Source organism: Mauremys reevesii, linkage group 3, assembly GCF_016161935.1.
Source record: "Mauremys reevesii isolate NIE-2019 linkage group 3, ASM1616193v1, whole genome shotgun sequence".
Classification (NCBI taxonomy): Eukaryota; Metazoa; Chordata; order Testudines; family Geoemydidae; genus Mauremys; species Mauremys reevesii.
This window is the reverse complement of record NC_052625.1, coordinates 47,887,724-47,903,389: the sequence shown is the minus strand read 5'-3', so window position 1 is coordinate 47,903,389 and position 15,666 is coordinate 47,887,724. Positions and strand designations below refer to the sequence as shown.

Sequence of the window (15,666 nt, the reverse complement as noted above, 5' to 3'; positions counted from 1 at the left end):
TTATATTCATCCTTTGTAATTTGACTTAGTTTCCACTTTTTGTAGGACTCTTTTCTGATTTTTAGATCATTGAAGATCTCCTGGTTAAGCCAGGGTGGTCTCTTGCCATACTTCCTATCTTTCATATGTAGTGGGATAGTTTTCTCTTGTGCCCTTAATAATGTCTCTTTGAAAAACTGCCAACTGTCTTCTATTGTTTTTCCCCTTAGAGTTGCTTGGGATGGGATCTTATCTACCAACTCCTTGAGTTTGCTAAAGTCTGCCTTCTTGAAATCCATTTTCTTATTTTGCTATTCTCCCTCCTACCATTCCTTAGAATCATGAACGCTATCATTTCATGATCACGTTCACCCAAGCTGCCTTCCACTTTCAAATTCTCAACCAGTTCCTCTCTATTTGTCAATATCAAATCTAGAACAGCCTCTCTCCTAGTAGCTTTCTCCACCTTCTGAAATAAAAGGTTGTCTCCATTACATTCCAAGAAGTTATTGGATAATCTGTGCCCTGCTGTGTTATTTTCCAACAGATGTCTGGGTAGTTGAAGTACCCCATCACCACCAAGTCGTGTGCTTTGGATGATTTTGTTAGCTGTTTAAAAAAAGCCTCATCCACCTCTTCCTGGTTAGGTGGTCTGTAGTAGACCCCTACCATGACATCACCCTTGTTTTTTACCCTTGTTATCCTTACCCAGAGACTTTCAACAAAGTTTAACCTCAGTTTAAAAAGTGTATACATTTTTAACATATAAGGCAACACCTCCTCCCTTTTTTCCCTGTCGCTCCTTCCTGAGCAAGCTGTACCCTTCTATACCAATATTTCAGTCGTGTATTATTCCACCAGGTCTCTGTTATGCCTACTATATCATAGTTGTGTTTATTTACTAGCATTTCAAGTTCTTCCTGCTTAGAAACAAGAATTTGGTAATTTTGAGACCGAGGATATCAAAATGGATCTCCAGTTTATTAAGATAAATTATAACAGAACTCATAGCCTCAATGTGGAGCCTGAGGATGTGTGGGACACATGCATGGGCCGAACAGGTACTGCTACCCAAAATCTCCAATCAAAGGTGCAGGGTGCATTCTGAAGTAGAGTCTCACAGGGATAGACATCTCAAATAACTCCAGTTTCAGCACCAGGTGAGTAACCTTTCCTTACTGTCTCTAAAATTGGGCCTATCAACCAATATATAATCAGTTGCAATTTGATAGAATTAGATTCATATCAATTGCCAAAATGAATTTATGCCAGATGGGTAAATGACCAGTGATGCTGATCTGTTATTCTTTGTCATTTTTCTTTAGACATGGTTGAATACTGATATTTGACATACAAGAAAAAGCTGCTGGATTTACATGTGGGAATGAATGAATAAATAATCACTAATGATAAGCAAAAGGAAATAGGACACCCATAAAGGAAATATAGTTTATAGTATGAAAATGAAGGAAAGGAAAAGGAATAACAGGTTTTTGGCCTAGAAGAAGTGGTTCCTGTTTTACTGACATGGGCAGATCACATGAGGAATCTGGGAGGGGACCAGGAATTGTTCCCGGTGGCAGCTGGTGTCCAAAATAACTGGTGGGTCTGCAGCTAGCAAGGGCCACTTTTCTATTGATGCCTTCTATTCTCTTCTATAGGTTGATCATATTTTCAAAGTGGGAAAACTGGAACACCGTTCAAGGATGTCACAGGGATCTCTTTTGGTAGGGGATAAGGAAAGTTTGTGTGGAAGTAAAAGAGAGGGACACCCCCTTACCTCTCCCAGTGCCTCCACCTTTCAGAATGAAAATCTGTGGTGCTTAATAGTACAGGGCAGTTAGGAGAAAAACCTACACTTATACCTTCATATTCTCTCCTAGTCCCTACCTCTCCCTTTCAAATCTAGCTCTTACCCTACCATTTCCTTCAACTGTTTCCCCTCTGATACATACACACCCCAATTCACTCATACCTTCCTTTATTAGATGACTCCATTCCCCTCTGCACTCTCTTCAAATCTCCTTAGCTCCCCACAATCTCCACCTGCTCATAAACACATGCATGCACACAAACATTCCTATCTCCTAACACCTCCTCTTCCTACCTAATCTCTCCATAGTTCAGAACCACCTCTTTATCTCTGAATTCTTAACTACCCAACATACCCTTCCTGATACAGAAAAATCCATCCTCAGACCCTTGCCTTCTCTACTTAACACCCATCACCAGAATCAGAAACCATGTAAACCATATCAGAACCGTCCCCAGCACTCTGGGTCAGAGGCTCCAGAGAAGAACTCTGGCCGCTGGGAGCATGTGCAAGGAATCCTATATTCTGAATTAGCCCCACAGAAGTATGCATTCCCTGCTCTGTGCCTTTTCCCTCTGCTCCCTGTAGCCTGTGTGTTACACCTCCATCAGAAATCCCCTGGGGGCAGCAGATAGTACTGTACAATGCAGTACTTCAGCCACGCAGTTGTTTATTATTGATGAGATTTAGCCTCATTAGCCCCTAAATGCCACCTACTGTTGGTTCTTCCTAAACATACATATATAGAGAGAAAGAAGACAGGGTAAAAATAAAACAGTAAATACCCTGAAATAGCTGGAACCATGCCAACATGGCCTAAAAGATTTATGAGTAAGGGAAGACTGATACCAAATAAATAGCCAGCTGAGTTTGTTTATGTACCTTATGCACACAAATACTCAAGTATACCCAGTCTTTGTGCATGCAAATGGCCAGTTACATGCCTATCTGACCATATGCATGTGAAAATACCTGCTGTGATTGCCACAGAGGGTATTTGTGTGTATCAATTGGGCGCATACAAATGTATGTTTAAAACTATTATCATATTTAGACATTACACACACACACACAATATAAAATATATTTGTGGGATAGAGGTCCCGAGGACTAAATAGCTTGTTTAGGGTGTCTGATGAGTTTTCATCCAGCAAAAATATTTCAGGACTACTGTGGCGCACTATTCTAAAAGGCAGACAAATTATATCATGACTAGAGCTGGTTGAAACCCAATATATCTGTTTCACTAGACTTTTTGAGATTTCAAATTAGAGCAAAAGCAAATAATTTATAAATTACTTGCAAAATGGAAATTCCAAAAAATGTCAGTGTCAGAAAATTTTCATGTTGGAATTTTGAAATTGTGTTGGAATTTTGATTCAAATTTTATTTTATATATTTTCCATATTATAGTATTTTTATATTTACATTATGTCATAACGTCAGTAGTAGTAGTGCATACTATACATTATTACTACTGATATAATAATATGATATAATGGAGTAGAATATTTCAACTATTATTTTTATTTAAAAAATAAAAGTGCTAAAGTAGCCACTTTGGAAATATATTAAATAATATAACACTTTAGTCATAGATGGGGAAAAATAAGAACTTCTCAGTGGCTATTGGTTAGATCTCTTCTACCCCAATCCCTCCCTACCCTCTTCCCACCCCATACCCAGTGGCCACTGCCCAACTGAGTGATTTAATCAGTTTGCATCCATGATTTTGAAGAAGAGGAACAGGTTATGTGAACAGTGAGGTAGAGAGAGCCCCCACCCATCTTGATACAGCAATAGATTATCTCATAAAGAGGAGAAAATTACTGGCAGAAGAACTGAAGCACTGACTGAGGGTTGTGCCTAATATTCTTCTTTTCCCAGATGCAATGAAAGTCAGGTTAAGTGCCACTTCATGAGAAGGGTCATTGGGAAAGTGGGCCAGGAAGACAGGATATGGTCATATATTGACCGTGACTTTTATATAAACCCCTTCAATAGAGCCAAAGTAAGAATCAATACCGATTGCTCCAACTCTTCCTTTTCACAGAAATAACAGAACAGGGACATCCTCGTTTGTCTGATCTGAATAGATCAATTTGTGCAAACACTTAGTCCAAATATATATGGACTAAAAGCAGGCATAGTGATTTATAAACTCCAGCTTTAGTTGGACAATAGCATGTTGATGATGACTGTTCATCTGGATAACAATCCTGATGACTGAAGTCTCCCCATGTTATGCAGATTATCTTAATTTACAAGATGTATTTTGATTTCGGTGGCTAAACAATGTTGCATGAAATATCTAGGTGTCAATTTAACTCACAGTTGGATTAACTCTAGTAGTCAAACTATATTCTCTTGCTGAAAATACAACAAAAACACACACACAAAAAGGGGTCTACTGAGTCAGCAAAAAGTAATAACATTGTGCATGGGAAAAATCACAGTGGCCAAATTGGCACTACTACCATAAATTATTTTTGTGTTTCTAATCTTCCCCATAGAGATCCTTTTCAAAACTACTAGGAGAATTGCTATCTTCCACATCCTCATTTATTTAGATGAATTTAAAAGAGAGAGAGAGAGATACTTACCCCATAGTGCACCACCTAGTATCTTAGAGGATACTGCTGTGCAGACCCAATTAATAACACTAGTTTTATAATAAAGTGGGGATAAACACAAGTATTGTAACAAAGGAGAACAAAAGGATTGTAAGAACGTTAATTTTCCTTCCCAGGCAGCAAAAACTGCCTCAGAAAAGGTCTTATCTTGCAGTGAAACTACCACCTTTAAAATCTGGGATAAAACCAGAGTTATGGCCAGCCTTTCTCCTCCACTTTAAAACCAATTAGGTATACTTCAAATCTCCTTCCGGGAGACACTAATTCCATTTTTTGTGTATGCACAAGTGGGAAGGGAGAAGAGATAGGATTGCAGAGAATGGATTGGTCATTTAGAAATAAGATAAAACTGGACATGGAGGAGTTATGGAAAAACATTTACTTTGCTCAGTATTCCAGCCTTTAACTACCTACAGTTAAACACTTTGCCCTTAATCCATGTTCTTAATCCATAATCTCTGGCAGATACTTCTTGCAGACACTGAAAGAATAACAACCGATTCTGGCTCAAAGGGTATTATCAGGTTTTTTTGTGTTTAGAAAAATCATCAAACTAGAAATGGAAGATAAATGTAATTATATGAAAAGGAGAAAAATCTCTCAAAAAGGAAATTTTTATTTGAGTAGTGGTTGCTGATCTAGTGATGGCTGCCTCCTCTGCCATCTGTGTTACGATTACACAATCTTGTTTCAGTTAGTTCAGGATAGCCTCTCAGCTGAAAAAGATTTTCAGACATTTCAGATGCATGCTGTAGAGGGTGAAATGTAATGTAACTCCCTGACTTTATGGTGTGACTGTCCTAAAACACAAGAACACTGATCCAATACTCGCTCTTTAATATAACAGAAAAAGTTAAGATATACCCTTGACCACCTAGTGGTTGTATTGAGACATCCAGTGAAGGATATTTACCCTTAGCAACATGCGGGGCTCATAACACCTCTCTAAGTTGTGACAAGAGGTGTATTGGCTGAGATTTGAAAAAGAAAAGATGCACCAGGTAATATTGTATGGTTCAGAATGTTCTAAAGCATCTTAAACTCACAAATTGTGACAAAGAAGATGAAAGATAATACTAAAACAGGCAGTAGACTTAAAATAATGTAATTGGTTCACTTCATTGCATGATAATTGCAAACATTTTAACTATTCTGAATAAAGAGTCATTACTAAGGCTGGAAAAGGAGTTCAAGTGCATCTTCTTACGCCCCATCTCTCCTGTTCAGTACGTTTTTCAGTGCTCTCAGAAATATTGTACTGTGCATTGCTTTGTTCAGGTATTTGCACATGAGCATTCACACATGCAAATTCTGCAAAATAAATACAAAATCTTTATTCTGTTACTGATTTAGGAATATTTCGTGGTTTTTTTCCAATTAATTTTGAAGTCTAATCAATCACATAAAACTAGAAATGTCTGTAACTGTTTTTTCTTAACTCAGAGCTTTTCTAGACAAACAATTAGTGCACGACAAGCTGAGTTGTTAATCTACATAAGGGGTTCTCAAACTGGGGGTCAGGATCCCTCAGGGGGTCGCAAGGTTATTACATAGGGGGTTGCGAGGTTATTATATGAGGGGGTCGCAAGCTGTCAGCCTCGACCCCAAACCCTGCTTTGCCTCCAGCATTTATAATGGTGTTAAATATATAAAAAAGTGTTTTAATTTATAAGGGGGGGGTCGCACTCAGAGACTTGCTATGTGAAAGGGGTCACCAGTACAAAAGTTTGAGAGCCACTGATCTACAGACTAACCATCCATGTGGACCCTGCTGCTGCACACTAGAAGTTCTCTAGTGCATGTTGTGTACTGCCGGTCAAACCACATTAGGAGACTTTAAGTGCACAGCAGCAGGGTCCACGTGGACAGTTAGCACATGGCACACTGGAGTGCTGTAGATTTACACTCCCCTTGCCATGCACTCGGTGTTTGTGTAGACATGCCTTTACACTCATCTAAACTGAACCAACTCAAAACCATACTGCATCAAACCACCACTATTTCTAACCTGAGGAAGCCAAGCCTGAACTAACCTTAACCATCTGAGTTGCTGAGTTCAGCCTACTAGAATTAATTCAAAACGCCCGCTCACGTGTAAAAACCAATTAAGAACAAATTAGAACCACCTCCAACCCACTAGAATTAAGCCAGTTACTTACAATCTGTTGGAGTCAAAACTAACTCTGATTTACCTACCAAAACAACAACAAAAAAAATCACAGCTCACTGCCAGAAATCTGATCCAGAACAGCGTAAAAAATGCCAAACTGGAATCACTTCTAAGCATCAGATACCACTTCAGATTAACCTGACCATTGTTTCATGTGGTTCTGACTTTTACTGGTAAAGTGAAAAGTGGTTTGGCATTGTCAATTCAGAATTTATTCCACCTTAGTTCCTGCTGGCATGATTCTGTCAATTTAAGATAGATGCAACTTGATCGGGGCAGGTTAAAAGTGTTTTTTGGCTTTAGTCCAGCAAGTTAAACATGGTGCTGGGCTGGTCTTGGCAGACCACAGTTGGCTCTGGAAAGAGAATGCTAGAGTTGAGCATAGTAGACAATGGAAGAGCAGCATATAAATGTCATAAATCAAGATACTCATGCCTAAATGCATTATTTTCTAGCACGTATCCTATTGCCAGCAGTTGGAAAGTGAGCGATCATCAGGCCAAAGAATTAGTATAAGGATGCAAGGTCTCTGTTTACATTCCCACCCCCTTACTTTTCATCAAAAGCTTTTAAAGACAGTGTTTTTATATGTACACAGGATTGTAATGTTAGGCATAGTTCCACCTCACTTGGATTAATATCCTCATAAAAGGTTTATTTATTACTCATCAGTGTGTTTTCATTTTTGACAAATGTCATTTATACACCTTAGATAAATTAAGATGAAGCTACTAAATGTCTACTCCCCTTTTAAAAAATGCTTTTTGAACGTGGCCTGCAATAAATCGCGATTTGAATGACAATAGCAAATAAGTAACTCTTGGGATTCTGAATACCAATCAAACTATTTCACCTGCACATTTGTTTTTTAGCCCAGATTCAGTAAAGTTCAAGGGTATCCAAGTATGAAATAGCTTGTGAAGAAATTCACATTGCTTTCTTAATTTAATTTACTTGTAAAAAAGACCACATTAGTTCAGAAAATAGAATATCATCTTTGGCAATTTTGGTTCAAATATAGATATTGGGCCTGTTCAGACATAGGCAGAACAAAAATTTGGATAGTGCAGTTTCCACAGATTATTTTAATAATGTGTATGAAAGTATAATACAGTATACACTCTAACGTTTGCTTTTGCAGACTAGTCTGTGAAGAATATTACACTTTTTAAAACTGAGGCTGGGATCGGAATTTGCTAAAAAGGGGAGTCCCACCCTGAAAAGTGACTATGTAAAAGTGCCAATTTTCTCTTCCATAGATCTGTTTCCTGTGTATTCAGAGTTATGGCTGCATAGAATTAATAAAAAATAAGGTTTTGTTTCTTTTTACAGCATTGCAGAGCCAATACAGATATGGAAGAAAGAGCTGGATTCTAACCTGGCTTCCACATCAGCAATAGACTTTTTAACCAAGTTCAGATTATAGGGCTGAATTCTGATCTTACTTACACTTACTTGGGCAACTCCAATGAATGCAGTGGGGTTGCAGGTGTGATGAGGGCTGAATTTGAAGCACAGATCGTTATTACTGCTGAGATTGCATAAGCCAAAAAGAAAAGTACTCTACTGTTGTCATATCCCAGGCTAAATTTAGAGGGGAAATAATCCCATTGATCCAAGTCTTGATGTCCTTACCCAGTTTCCACTCAGTCCTTTCTCAGGCAAAACTCTCATGGAAGCTAGCATCTGGTTTGCCTTAGTAAAAACTGAGTAAGAACATCCAGAATTGGCCCACTTAAAATGTTCACTGTGTACAATTACTGTAAAATACCCAGTTTTTATGAGAAGTGTTTGTCATTACCAAAGAATTGGAAATATTAAACAGTGACTTGAGCAGTCACATTACCTAAAACTTCATTCTCTTCTATCAAGCCATTGCTTGGCCCTTGCAGCTGTGCACGAGAGTAAGGCATGGACTACCTGTACCCTGGCTAGCAGTGTGGGGAGGGAAGTACACTCCACAGAGCTGCTATGTCTCCCCTCCCATCCTGTGCAGGTACATTGGACAGGATGGGGTGGGTGCTGGGCAAAGCCAAGGCTCCATCTTCAACACACCAGCCAGCATAGCTGTGCTAGGGGGAAGAACAGTGTGCAGGTATAGATCTGGCAGGGTACTTCCTCCCTAGGGCAGCAGGGAGATCATGAGACAGAGTCACAGTCTCCCCTGCAGGGCTGTTCCAGATGCTCTGCCTCCTCACACTAGGCAGATCATACAGTAAGGATCTAGACCTATGTAATTATCAGATTAGTCCTTTTTCAAATTCATCAGCAGTAATTGGAAATCTTTCATAATTTTAGCAAGCCCTGCTTGCATTTGGTTTTTTCATTTATAACTCCCAAGAGGAAATGTGTGTAAACCAGTGACAGTTTTAAGGCTTAGTAAAATTTAAGTATAATTATAATGAAATATTTGTTGCATAAAGTAAACAGCAATTAATGTTTTCTTCCTCTGTTTGAAAGCTATTAAAATAGTGTTGCTAGACTTCCTACTGTGAGAATAATTTCTTGATTTTGTGCAACATATTATCATATGCTTCCTGTCAATAAAAGAGCAAACTAACAAGCAGAAAAAAGTTGCCTGATGAAAGTGTCATACAGAAGAATACAAAATTGGCTTTTGTAATGGCTAGGCAATATTGCTTTTTATTTTAAGATCTAATGACACGTTGATTCAAAGGGTAAGATTTTCACTTATAAAATCAATAAAGTAAGTTGAAAATTGCCCTCTACATTACTCAGTCAGTCTTTTTGAATCAGAGAGTTTATTGTTGTCAGTGTTGTTTGCGTTTGCAAGTGGTAATTAGGGATTTAACTAGACATCACATTTGGAGCTTGTCAAGAAGTTCCATTAAGTCCAAGTGCAGACAAGCAGCCAGTTAAGGATGGACATTGCAAGGAATAGAGGGAAACAATATCACAACATAATGGGCTGGATTTTGATTGGCTGCTCTGCTGGTACACGATATGGGAAACGTAAAGGGTCTTTTCCTTACTTGAACTCCCTTGCAGAAGCTAGTTGTGATTTCATTCCTTGCACTCACCTGAGTGAACTGACTATAGAAAGGTAAGAATTGTTAAGAGTATTAGCCATTCCGAAAGGGGTGGGGGTATGTCCATGGCCTTTTCCCCCTCTCCACTGCGTCAGACAGCTAACAAGGAGATCACACACTACACTGTTACATATTTCAGGGCTGTTCTCCCACTGCAGGGAGCTTCCAACAGGCACCGTGCCTCCCTGAGAGTCAATACCCCCACACGGGCACAATGAAGGCCAATGTCTAATATATACCTTTGTTAGTATACCCTATTTTAAGGGGCTAAGTGACCCAATTGGTTAACACATTAGCTTTTCAACTTTATAGTCTTAAGTCACAGGAGACCTGTCTCTGGTTTGTGGACATTAGCCCACATCAGAAAACACAACTGGCAGTCTGTGCCCACCAGCCACAAAAAAACACTGTTCTGTCATGCATTTGCATCCTGTACTTCCTGGCTAATTAATTGGAGGGGCTATCCACAAGAAATAGTTCCTGCTACCCAGGAGAAGTGGGTAGCCATTATTAATGTCCCAGCTCATATCTCTCAGTAGCTCTCATGAGCAATGCTGCTTAAGGGGTCTAAATGTACTGGTGGGAATTAAAAATTATAGTCTAGACCCCTTTCACTAGCTGAAATATTGTAAACCTGTATCACTGGGGCCAGGATTGGTGTCAATGTACTTTGTGTGAAAAGTACAATAGAAGCATTAGTATTTGACAGCCCTGGTTGAAATAAGTGAAATTAATGGAGCTCTTTTCATATACGACAAGGCCATGGCACCCCTTTCATGCTGCTTACAGACAGAGAAAAGTCAATACTTTTTTATTACTTGACACTGACCTACATTCTGCACTACAAGTGCCAGGCCCACTAATTGGTTTCAGTTGTGAGAAAAGTTTGCCCCAAAGAAACATTGGAGCAGATAAATCAATCTTTTTTAGGGTAGCTTAGTGGGTTTTGAGCACTTGAAATGACATTTGTGTTGTATTGACAGAATGGGTTGTTATACTCATGTTGTCATGTCACAAGCCCTTGTACTAGTTGGAAATGTTGTTAACCAGTACTGATAAATTTACAAAGCAAGAATTTGGCTAGATCAACATTTTATTTTTATAACAGATTCCCACTTCTGATCTGCTTTGTTAGAAATCTCTGTGGTTATTAAAAGGTCATGGGGCTTATGAGGACAGCTCAGTTTAAAGCTCTAATTTTACTATCACAGGCACTAACATCAAGGATATACTTACACAGGGACACCTAGAGTTACATAGAAAGGATCATACTATATCAATGATTATTTTAAACAGTATCCCTGATTTAATCCTTCTTTAAAAATAAATGGCATATGTCTCAGGATATTGACTCATAATGGACGTTAAGCAGAGATGAGTTGAATACCCCTGCTAGCAGTACTCACTAATCCAAGGACAGAGTGAGGATTTTGGTAACTGTGTCCCTACGTAGCATAACATTACATTTTTTTCATGACAGCATATATTGTTACTTCTGGTTGCCATTTTTGTATCAAATATGACTGTCATGACTGCATGTCTTGCATTGGATAGAACATGTCATCACAGCACTTATTTTGATGTCAGGTTTTTTTCCTGAGACCCATATAGATTTGTTTACCTTTTCTCAGAGCATATTGTCACAAATGACATTGTGCAGTGGTGATAATGTATTGGGCTGTCTTGTAGATTGCCCAAGTTGGTTCAGAAGAAACCTTGGTCTGTGGATCACGAGTCTAGGGAGAATGTTGTTTATTGCAGAGGTTACACAATTAACCTTTGGAGAAGAAGTATGTGGAGCTGTTCCAGTCTGTCATGGCAATCTATATTTAGGTACCTCTTTAAAAATGGAACTTTATCACCATAGACAAAGGACATTCAAAGTTCACATCACAAGCCATAATGTTCCAAGTTCAGCAACTGCCCATCAGCTTCATAGTTAATTACGGGCTTAATGCAGAATTATGGAGGGAAATTCTATGGTCTGTGTGATGCAGGAAGTCAGAGTAGATGATCATAATAGTCCCCTCTGGCCTTAGCATCCAAAAGTTTGGGAGGTAGGTAGGTGCTGCTTTCTGCCTACTTTATTGACAAGGATTGACAAGTTAAAAGATAGTGTGGACCATACCTCTTTTCCTCCATTCATGCCCCCAATATAAGCAGCTGGAAGGGGAGGTGGTGTAGGATTCTGTACACTATATTTGTGTCACTTAAGGATCCACTTAAACTGGGGTAATCATCTCAGGGATAGACACACCGACTCCATATGCAGAATCCACCAATAGTACGTTGCAAAGTGGCCACACTGGACTGGAGGATCTAGTCCTCTATTTCATTATCTTCTATTATACCTGTTATAGGAAATGCATAGGAAATGGCAAATGCAGCTGGAAAAAAATCAATCACAGGTATGCCATCTGGAAAATGGCCCTGCTTACATATTGCTATTGAGTTTTTGTGGTGAGAGCCTTTTGACTGTGTTGATTAATTGTATAGCCAATTGATTGAATACACTTGTAGTTCATTTTGAAAAATGTTCAAGAGACCAAATAACCAAACTCAGACAAATTTATTGTCTAAAGACAAAACAGTACCATACGTAAAGGAAACATGAATGCCCTCTTTCTGGGAAGTAATTCTTATCTCACAGCATGTTCATCTTACACAGAAGTATGCTTTGGAAATATGCATTTAAACAAGCTATATTTATAGTAGGGTGACCAGATGTCCCGATTTTATAGGAGCAGTCCCGATTTTGGGGTCTTTTTCTTATATAGGCTCCTATTACCCCTCACCCCGTCCCGATTTTTCACACTTGCTGTCTAGTCACCCTAATTTACAGTATAGTTTTACAAGGTACAAAACTCTCTCTATGTCACTAAAATCCAACCCACCAGTTTGTAATGATTCCTTAACTTATTGTTTTGTTACGTACTTTGTCTCTGTTTGGATACCATATTCCAAAGCAGTTGCCCGTGGAAGTATCGGTACTAGGACATTGAACGTATGTATCTTGATTTTGACAGATTTTGTATTTGCTATTACCAAAGCTGACTTCCGCTTTGCAGTGTGTTATGGGATATTTACCATGAGTGAATAAGAGTAAGCAGAATACCATTCAAATATAAAGTCTGTGCTAACATTTATATATAACACAATGTGTAATATATATTAATATGGGGTGCAATACATATTACACAATGTGTAATATATATTAATATGGGGTGCAATACATACAGCATATACCTGTTGGCTAACAACTAAATAAATTCACTAATGCATATAACAACTGATTTAAAGAGAACTATCTTTTAATGAGCACAGTTTGTGAATATGTAAAAGACATTTTCCCCCATGTTAGAATAAAAATGTATCTTTCAATTGGGACTTTACAGAGTAGCTTGAGTGTAATTTATAGTTTAAAAATAAGATGCATTCACTTCACTTTCTCTGAGTTTTCATGAATTATTTTGCAATCATAGCTAAGTGCAACTCCTTCCTCTTTGTGCTGCTCCAATGGCACAGGAGGATACAGGGGTGCTCTAATAGGAAAATCACCACATCAGATAAAGTCAGCTGTATGCTACCCACCCTCCCAGCAGGTGTTGAGTGGGGACAGAAAGGGATTTGACCAGACATGTACTATGCTCCAATGATCCCCTGTCAGAGAACCAGTCTCTAGGCTGCTCTAAGTAGCAGTAAAGAATAGGAAAGGAAGAGAAATGATGAGGCAGTATAGAAACACCCTATATGAGGCAATAAGCATACACACCCAGAGCGAGAGCATGCCAGGATACTCTGGGGCACAGTTTCCTATGCCTTCTTCCCTTTTAGTGCACCAGCAGAGCACAGTCATAATTAAGCTCTATATATTAAGTAAATAAATTACTCAGCTTTTTTGCTAAAAATATGTTCACATTTTTTCCTGTGTTGCAAACATGATGGTCCGTTTATTCAGTGTATTTTATATACATCTTTAATTGGTCTAACTGCACAGTCATCAGTGAATTTATTTACCCTATCTAACTGTGAGGTCTTGCCTAGATGTGGTCAAACATAACTGCTGTCGCCACGATCAGAGCCAGTTGTTTAAATACTCAGTTGTGAGTATCCAGTGAAATAGCTTTAAATAACAAGATAAACAGTACAGCTGCCAACCCAAAGTAATCTTACACTGAGGGAGTAAGTAGTACAGAAAATTTCCTCTTTGTCATTTTGACTTGGGTTTGAAGCTAGACCTGGGCTTAGTTCCAGCTCAAAAAACCGTTCACTTCAAAGGCTCCTAAATCGTCCCAAGGAGCTAATTTTGGCAGTCAATTGTTTTTGTTTGGCCAGGCATCTTAATAGCAAACGCCGTCTGCTCTGCCAAATGAAAACTTCTTCAATGTTCAAAACCACCATTCCCAATTTTTTCCTGATAAAAGGGGTGGGTGTTTGATAGTAGCCTTTTTTCCTTTAGTGTGTATTTTAACCTTTTACAATTTCTTAAAAATTAAAATGAAGAGTAATTGATTTTTCTACATGAACATTAAAAATATTTTTTTCCTGATCAAAACTACACAACAATTAACACCATTCTTGAATTCTAGAATGGTGTAGGTGCTAAATAAATGATAATGATACTATCCGTTTGGTCTCTATGAAACTAGAGCACCTTTCTGTGTTTGTCATATGTTTTCTATCCACCTACACCAATGATATCAGCATGGTGAACTCAGCAAATCAAGTACAACTATCTTTGTCTCAGGAAAGGCAATCTGTTTGCAGTTACACTGCTAGTAATTGCAATATTTATTATTGTAATCACAAGAATAGTTTTTACAGACCCTGTACCACCAAAATGCTTGGGGTACCAAAAATACAATGGAAATTAAAATATAATAATATAAAAAAGCATTAAAATAAACAAATCTATTTTACAAATACTTTGTTTCAAAAATAAAAAAAAGGTGAAGCATGGGGCATTCTACACCTACACTGACACTGAAGATCTCTCTGGAAATAAATCTTGCAAGATGCCAAGGGACAATGGTACCTTTCAAATCAGAAAGGGAACATGTTTTCTTTTGACTTAAGAAGTGTAACTTGCTATTTTGGGAACTTTGCATCGGAGAGTTTGCAGGCACAGGAAGCTGCCAAATGTCAGATGTTAGAAATTAAAAGTTACCTTTTGATTATTTGGTATGCAAATAAGGACCCTGGTCTTGCACCGAGAACCATGGGCAGACACCTGCATTTGTATGGGGTGCCACTGAAATCAGTAGGGTTCCACGTGAGCATAAGGATAGATCTGCATAGTACTCAGTGCCGGGTTGGAGTCAAAAGTAGAGTGGGCCAGAGAACGACCATTCTGTTTCACAACAACTTTCGAAATATGTTTTTGTTCTGCACTGAAAAGAAAATAAAACCTTGGGAATGTTTTTGTGAAATGGAATTGTATTGAACAGCTCAGTTTTTCGCTTTGAGTCTCTCTCTGGACTCCACCCTGGATATCCTTCCATCCAAAAAGAAGATTCCCCTGAGTGAAATGTTAATACAATGCAAAGCTTTAGTTTTGCTGATGATACTAGCATTTTTTTCAGGATCCATGAAAAAGAGGCCAACACACCTCTTGTTATGATCACTTTAACCCATTGACTCCAACACTTGGGACTTTCTAGTGCAATGGGAACGCGCTGTGGCTGCTCACAGTCAGGTTAATTAGTGCGCATTGGGCAAAATAACTTAGAATCCTGAAGCCATTTGGCTTGGTTGCTTGTGGATTATATTTGCATTATACCACTACCATTACAGCACAAATTCACCTGTACTTGGTGTGCCAAATCTCATTCACTTTACTCATGCAAGTATCCCCCTAAAAGAAAATATGACTGTTCATGTGAATAAGGCAAGCAGTATTCAGTCCTGTATCTTTTCTGCCATATGTGGGTCCATGGCCAATTGATGTTGTTTTTTAATTTCTTTTCTTATTTCTATATTTGATCATTATTTTATACCAGTTCTCGTCTACTTACTAACTGA

At 38.5% G+C, this 15,666-nt stretch overlaps 1 protein-coding gene and 1 long non-coding RNA gene across 2 annotated transcripts in view; one reads left to right on the top strand and one right to left on the bottom strand.

The window, feature by feature from the left end:
- The window catches only part of LOC120401210, a 255,911-nt gene that overhangs the window by 9,207 nt on the left and 231,038 nt on the right, over positions 1–15,666 (bottom strand). The gene's annotated exons all lie outside the window — the stretch shown is intronic.
- The window catches only part of SPATA17 (spermatogenesis associated 17), a 163,770-nt gene that overhangs the window by 147,395 nt on the left and 709 nt on the right, over positions 1–15,666 (top strand). The window lies entirely within an intron of this gene.